The 8,041-nt window shown below is 43.8% G+C and overlaps 1 protein-coding gene across 2 annotated transcripts in view; it reads right to left on the reverse strand.

Moving 5' to 3' along the window:
* AMMECR1L (AMMECR1 like) overlaps positions 1 to 2,986 on the reverse strand; it is a 37,087-nt gene extending 34,101 nt beyond the window's left edge. The window contains exons 1-2 of one of the 2 annotated variants that reach the window (XM_020787500.3): positions 2,846 to 2,986; positions 1,365 to 1,475 (exon numbers count right to left, since the gene is read on the reverse strand). The gene's annotated coding sequence lies outside the window, so the exon portion shown is untranslated. The remainder of the gene's footprint in view (positions 1 to 1,364; positions 1,476 to 2,845) is intronic. The other variant, XM_072995760.2, reaches the window with a different exon arrangement.
* Positions 2,987 to 8,041: the final 5,055 nt, after the last annotated feature.

Genomic DNA, 8,041 nt, shown 5'->3' on the forward strand with positions numbered 1-8,041 from the left:
CTAATGCTCCTTTTCCCCCTATACCAAGGAAGTAGTCGGGACTCTTGAACTGCCTGAGTTTGGTAATGGGCTGAGCAAGGGTGAAAAACAGAAACTAAGTCCTGATAAGACAGAAGTACTAGTACTGTAATTAGTAGAAAGTCACACCTGGGAATTGGGATTCAACCTGTTCTAGAAGGGACTGCACTCCTCTGTCAGGAAAAGTTTGGAGTCTGGGACTACTCCTTCACCCTTCACTGTTCCTGAACTCCCAACTAGTAGCAGTGATGAGGAGCGCCCTTGCACAGTCCTCTTTGTGCACCAGCTACAATCTTTCCTGAATCAATCTGCCTTAGCTATAGTCATTGACGTCTTAATCACATCACATCTTGATTACTACAATGCACTCTGTTTGAGGCCACTCTTGAAGAGGGTCCAGGATCTTCAACTTGTACAACTATGTTGTTAACTGATGCATGGTATCATTATCGCATGACCTCAATATTCAAAGACATAAGTTGGTTATCAGATCCTTTCTGGGTCAAATTAAATACATTTAAAGCCCTAAATTGCTTGGGGCCTGGCTATCTGAAGGACTGCCTGTCTCATTATGGGCTTGTCTGCACTTTATGATCTTTAGGAGAGACTCTGTTAAGATGCCAAGAGTTTCAGAGGCCCATCTATCAATCACTCTGGAGAGAGCCTTCTACTGCGTGACTCCTAGACTGTGAAATACACTCCAATTTGAGTAAAGAAGGGTGGAAAAGCACATTTTTAAGACTGCCATATCATAAACTGCCCTGCAGTACTGTTTTAATTATATCCTTCTTTACTTTAATTTTACAGTGGTGTTGGTTATACGATTTTTAAAAAATCTGGTTTTATCTTTTTTGTAAGCCACCTTGAAGCACCATCTTTTAGCGGACAGGTAAGGTAAGACTAAATGAATAACAATAAATACTAAAGAATGTTATTACTTTCTAATAAATGAGTTTAACATCACATTTCAATATAGATTTGTAATAGCCTAATAATTAATACAATAAATGAATCTCCTTGAATCATTATTTTACTGCAGCACTGTTGCATTCTGAAGAGTTTTATATTTTCAACACATTGCCCACAAATTAGAGAAGTGCTGCTCGTGGGCTATTTAAAAATCCATTCATTCAATAAAGGAATAATAAAAAAGACAAAATAAATCACAATGCAGCATTTGTCATATTTAAAATAATCAAGCCAAGGGACTGGTTGAAGAGACAAATGCAGCTTCATGGGACTATAACCATTAACAACAGCTGGCAGTATTATCAGTATCCTTGTCCACATCAAAGTTTTCTGCTTTGAAAATAAGTTTCCATCTATAAATTTGAGACTATACTTACTGAAAGCAGAAACCTTGTATTGCCAAGGGGGACCTGGGCAGACAAAAGGAGGAGCTACTTTATATCTGGAATGAATTTTCTCTTCTCACGGTCCATTCCTGTTCCCTAAATCTGGAAAAACAAACAAACAAAATATTCAAGGATATTTTGGTACAGAATCACATTTAGGCAACTCTGAATACTAAGAGATACATTGTATGAGACACAAAATAAACATGAATTTGTCATTTTTTGGATATTTTTCCTATTTTTGACCCTGCTTTATTCTACTTCTAGTGCAAAATGCATCACGAGGAAACACACTCTTATTCAACACTTTTAGAACAAGTTTATCACAGAGTCAGACATAAACCCTCTGTACAACAGCACAGAGTGTACATTGTAAGAAGCAAAACTAGAAAGTTCATACAGAAAGAAATTACATATTGAGCAAAAGCAATCAGAAACATCTAAAAAAAGCAGAGGAAATATTTATAGATTTAAACTTAGATATATGCAAGACAGGAGCACAAAAAAAAAAAAACAATCAGCACTTTTGGAAGGTTTGTTACTATAGGCCAAGGGACTACCAGTTGGGAGAGAAGATACAGCCAGTGATAGACGTATGGCAGAAAGTAGAAATCTGGGGGAAAGAACAGCATGAACAAGTTGAGAACTAAGCATGCTTAGTCCAAAATATAAGTCCCAATGAGTTCTGTGATGTCTACTTCCCAGTAGTCAATAATCATATTCATACAGAATGAAGCCCCATTTGACAAGATGGGATTTATTTCCCAGTGTAAATAAGACTGTATGTAAATTTAGGATTTGAGTCTGTAACTGCCATTCCACACCTACTATGGGAGTAAGTGTGAATGAATGTATAGGATTGCTTATGTGGCAAAGAACATTAAGAGGCAAACTATATGAAAGAACAGTAAGCGTAAAGGGAGGAAGGCACTGTTCTTAATTCCCAGTATTTCTCCAGCATAGTGCGTGTTCTTTCCTTCTCATTTATCATCTCAACAAGTCGTCAAGAATCACTGGTTGAACCTGAATTTGAACCCGGTTTCCGATCCAACCCCAAACCAGGACCACCACCCCCTGCCACGAGTCAAGAAAGAAACAGTCTGGTGAATAAATAAGGGATCAGACTCAGCCACAAGAGCATGACAGGGACCAGGAAGGAAGACAACCGGGGGGGGGGGGGCGGCTGTCTGGGAGGACTTGATGGCCTGGAAGGAAAGGGATGAAAAGGCACGACCGGGGGTGGGAGGGGGGTGAGGGAAGAGGCGCCAGCACGCACGCAAGCAAGCAAGCAGTGAGGTGCCCGGGGGGGGGGGACAAGGGGCTAGACCTAAGGGAGGGAAAAGGGGGCCCAACCGAGGAGCCCCGGGGCGAGGGAAGAGACTTAAGCTAAGGTGAGTCCGGGGAAAGTGACGGTGGAGGGGAATCCCGCTGCACATACACGGGCTGCCCAAAGATGACGTGAGGACCCGCACCTTCTCCTTCCTCCGGCGCGAAGACGGCTCCTTCCTCTCCGAGCCCCTTTCTCAGCCCAACCACCGCCGTGGCCGCCAGTGCCTCCGCCGCCGCTCCTGCTCTTGCCTCCTCCCCGTCCCCGTCCCCGCCGCCGCCTCTACTGCCCCGCGCTTCATGGAGCCATGGGCCAGGGCGGGGGGAGAGCCGAAGAACCGGACCACCCAGCGGGGCAGAGGAGGGGAGAACAAGGCAGGCTGCGGGAACGAACCTCTCAGCGAAACCCGGCAACGAACCGCGGGCTGCCCGCCGCCGCCGCCGCCGGCTAAACAAGAAAGCTGAAGGCAGGCAGGAGTACAGGGTCTCCCCCCCCCACCTCTCCCGGCGGCCCCTTCTCCAAGCGTGAGGTAATGGGGGGGGAGGAAGGTGCGCGCCGCCCTCCCATCGGCCTCACGAAGACCATAGACAAGAGGGGTGACACTCTGCTCCGAGGAAACCATAGAGGCTCGCCACAGAGTCAACTTCCGCTCCTCGTGATCCGTTGGGTCCTGGGAACCGGCAGAGCGAAGGCAACGTCCCCGTTACTCCCCCGCCTCCCCCGCGCGCGCCAATATCTTAACACTAGGGAGTCCCTTTGGACTCTTCTCAGTCCGTCGGTAAGAACCGGCAGCCGTGAGGGAGGAACCTTTCAGAGTTGTGTAGAGTAGACGAGGACATTTTGTCGTGCTGAAGAAAGCCTTGTCCTGGCCCAGAAACTCGACCAGAGTGTAATGTAATAGATCAACTGTTTCTGATTGCAAACATCCTTTTGGCTAGAAGCGCATCGCTTCAGTTATCAGCTAAGTAAGGAAGCCAAGCGTGTCTGTTTCTTTCTGCAGACGTGCTTAGCGGAAATTATTTTTCTTTTCCAAGGACTCGAATTAGTTTTCCCCCTCTGAAGTCTGATAAAAGATGATAGACCAACGTCAAAACTCTACATTTTACATGTCCTAAAGTTGTTTTATTGGGGTGTGTTAAAACGCCTTTTATTGTTGCTTCATAAGAACTGCTGTCTAAATCGTTTCATTGTTTTGATGGCACCATGCAGTATTTTCAACTGCACTTAAAGAGGCTGAACCCAGCTAGTGTGCCTAGGGTGCATGTGACTTGAAATTGCTGTTGAGATCATTAGAACTACAGTGGGGTCTTGACTTGAGAACTTAATCCGTATTGGAAGGCGGTTCTCAAGTCAAAAAGTTCTCAGGTCAAATCTGCATTTCCCATAGGAATGCATTGAGAACCATTTGATCCGTATCTGCTCTTTTCCGTCCATAGAAACTAATGGGGAGCTGCTATTCCGCCTTCGACCACTAGAGGGGGATATTTTGTTTCTTTTTTTCTTAGGTCAAGAAAGTTTCAGGGAAGGCAGGGATAATACAGTCCAGGCAGTACCAGGCAGTCCGAAGACTGTCTCCCAATCCACTCTCTAAATGCTGGGAGGAGTGAGGAAGCAGACAGGCACCCTTTTCACTGGCCAACAGTTAACTGAAAGTTCACATTTTGCACTTTCCCTGCCTCCCACGTGGGTTTTTTTCAGTTCGTAACTCAAATCTAAGTACTTAAGTCAATATTTTCCTATGAGAGCAGTTCTTAAGTCAAAATGTTCTTAACTCGGGCGGTTCTTAAGTCAAGACCCCACTGTATACAATGCCGGGAAGTATCAGAAGATCAAGCCGCAGGGAGCAGTATTCATACATGAAAAAGTGTTTTGGGAACCTCTGTGTTTGCCCTAACAGATTAACACAGCTGTACATGTGGAAACTCTGTCCTAAATTACTAAGAGCATCCTTTGATTATATGAAAGATAAACCCATTGTGTTCACTGGTATTTACTCTGTAGAAAATGACATATGCATTAGAAATGTAGTTGACTTCAATGAAACTTATTCTCAGAGAAGAGACCATAGGAATGCATTATACTCTCTTCGAGTTTCTAAGCTAAAATAAAACTGATTTCAGTAGCATAATCAAGTTAGTTGCAGCCTTTTGACGCTTTATGTCTGTGAAAAGTAAAAATCCAACTGAGTTACAAACTGTCCGCTTGGTTATACTGTCACTTGAAGTTTCTTCACGTTCAGTAGAACTTATGCTTAAGTAGGAAGATTCTAATCAGGATTTTAATTCCATTGCATAATGATATGTTGAAAATAAAGCTGGGTTTCAGTGCTGAAAATCCAAAGTGTTGGAAATCACCTTACAGAATTAGGAAGCACAAAATACTGCCAAATTCAGAAAACTTTAATGTTTGCAATTTAGAACACATTTGCCACATCAGAGTATGGAACCTGTATATTGTAGAGCAGGGGTCCCCAACCTTTTTCACCTCGCGGACCGGCTGGGGAAGGCAGGGCACCTCCCATCCTTGTGCACATGCGCAAACGGCGGTGTGGCGCTCACACAGGCATGCTGGAGCGTGAGCACATGCACAAATCAGCTGTGCGGGATGAGTGCATGCGGGGGGTGGAGCAGGAGGTCTGTCTCCACGGCCAGGTCTGGCTCAGGCCATGGACTGGCACCGGGCTGCAGACCAGGGGTTGGGGACCTCTGTTGTAGAGGATTCTAGGGTAGAATCTAGGATTCAGGATATAGTTGGCACAGTCATTTTTATAACTGTATGTTGCTAAGAATCTTACAGCAATGTATTCTCTAAGGCTTTCACAGCCAGGATCCGATAGTTGTTGTTGTAAGTTTTTCAGGCTGTTTGGCCATGTTCTGGAGGTTTTTCTTCCTAACGTTTTGCCAGTCTCTGTGGCTGGCACCTTCAGAGGACAGGAGTTAGAACCCCAGAACACAGAGTTCTAACTCCTGTCCTCTGAAGATGCTGGCCACAAAGACTGGCGAACTGTTAGGAAGAAAAACCTCCAGAATACAGCCAAACAGCTTCAAAAACCTGAAACAATCAATCTTACAGCTGTTTAAAACATTCTGCACCAGTGTAATCCATCAAATCACATCAGCTGGTCTGAAAAAACAAGAAGTCAACACTGGAATTCAAATCACATCAGCTGGTCTGAAAAAAAAACTCAACTCTGGAATTACTTCATCTTCTTTTGGTACTCTTTCACACGTTACTTCCCAATAATTTTGTAAACTGAATTCTGTATGTTGCTATGCAACTGAGCCACAGAAGCTGCACTAAAGACCCATATAATCACTGTAAAAGATGGGATCTGTAGTGGTACAGCACAGAATGATTTATTGCATAAGTTTATTCTCCTTTTCAAGTCTAATATACTGGGATAACATTTCTAAGGCAGTGAGTAGCAGCAGAAGATACTGCTGCAGGCTTATTTCCTCAACTTAAATATGAGCAACTCACTGTGATGTTACCAACTGCTGATGTAGACAGATTTCCCATGTGTTCTGTGGCTTTTGTGCATTGGCTGCTCTTCCCAGCTATTCTTGAAAATCAGAACTTCAATGGTGCATGTTGTTGTTATGTCGTGCCCAACTCTTCGTGACCCCATGGACCAGAGCACACCAGGCCCTCTGATCTTCCGCTGCCTCCCGGAGTTGAGTCAAATTCATGTTGGGAGCTTCGATGACTGTCCAACCATCTCGTCCTCTGTCATCTCCTTCTCCTCTTGCCTTCACACTTTCCCAACATCAGGGTCTTTTCCAGGGAGTCTTCTCTTCTCATGAGATGGCCAAATTATTGGAGCGTCAGCTTTAAGATCTGTCCTTCCAGTGAGCACTCAGGGTTGATTTCCTTTACAATGGATAGATTTGTCCTCCTTGCAGTCCAGGAGACTCTGAAGAGTCTCCTCCAGCACCACAATTCAAAAGCAGCAATTCTTTGGCGGTCAGCCTTCTTTATGGTCCAGCTCTCATTTCCATACATCGCTACTGGAAAAACCATAGCTTTGACTATGCGGACCAACAATTAGAACTGGATATGGAACAAATGATTAGTTCAAAATTGGGAAAGGAGTATGAGAAGGCTGTATATTGTCTCCCTGCTTATTTAACTTACATGCAGAATACATCATGTGAAAGGCAGGACTGAAGGAATCCCAGAAAGTTAGGAGGAATTAAAGAACCTCTTAATGAGGGTGAAAGAGGAGAGTGCAAAAATGGTCTGAAGCTCAACATCAAAAAAACCCCAAGATCATGGCCACTGGCCCCACCACCTCCTGGCAAACAGAAGGGGAAGATATGGAGGCAGTGACAGATTTTACCTTCTTGGGCTCCATGATCACTGCAGATGGGGACAGCAGTCACGAAATTAAAAGAAACCTGCTTCTTGGGAGGAAAGTGATGATGAACCTAAATAGCATCTTAAGCAGAGACATCACCTTGCCGACAAAGGTCCGCATAGTCAAATGATGCATAAGAAGTTACAATTTGAAGGCAGAATCTAGGTGTCCAAAGGTGCCTACAGAACCTTACTTAAATGGTTAAGGACATAGCCTGGTGCAACAATGGGAGACTGAGGAATCATGCAAGTTACAATTCAACAACATCTAAACTGACACATTTCCCTTTGTATTGGTATATTCTGTTCTGTCGTAACTGAAATTAACAGGAGTTGCACATGAGAAACATCAGGGGATGAGTTGGTATCCAGCTTGTGGTCCAATAAAGTAAGTATTCTGATTGCAACATTATGGCTGAAATTCCTTGGTGAAGCTGCAGAGTCACAAATGGTGATGATGTATTCAGCTGCAGACATTAATCTTTAACTTAGTTTTTCTCCCCCCTCACATGTTCAAAACTCCTTAGGGATCCCTTTCAATGTGGGGAAAAGTGAGAGCCTCAGGATAGGAGGGGAAAGCTTTTAGTATCCAAAAAAGTGCAGCCATTGGTCCTGATCCCAGCAGTGGGACCACCACCAGCAATTTCTGAATATTAAAGGCTTCCCTGGGTTGAAAGAGACACCTAGGGAGCCTCAGAATTTGAATTAAACTGAATTAAAACTTAACATCTGCAGCTGATGACATCATCACCATTTATGATGGTGGGGTTGGGTAAACAATATATATATATTGTTTACCCAATATATATATATTTTCTGTAGGTTGTTTTAGTACTGCAGTTATACAGGATGTAACACTGCTTATACAGAAATGGGAGAAGTTGGAGAAATTATCAATAACATTGATAAAGCAACATAAACATTATCTTTGTTATTACTTCATCATTTTCTTGAACTATCCTGGGGCAAAGCAGTTATTTTACCC

The sequence above is a fragment of the Pogona vitticeps genome, chromosome 3 (assembly GCF_051106095.1).
Source record: "Pogona vitticeps strain Pit_001003342236 chromosome 3, PviZW2.1, whole genome shotgun sequence".
Classification (NCBI taxonomy): Eukaryota; Metazoa; Chordata; class Lepidosauria; order Squamata; family Agamidae; genus Pogona; species Pogona vitticeps.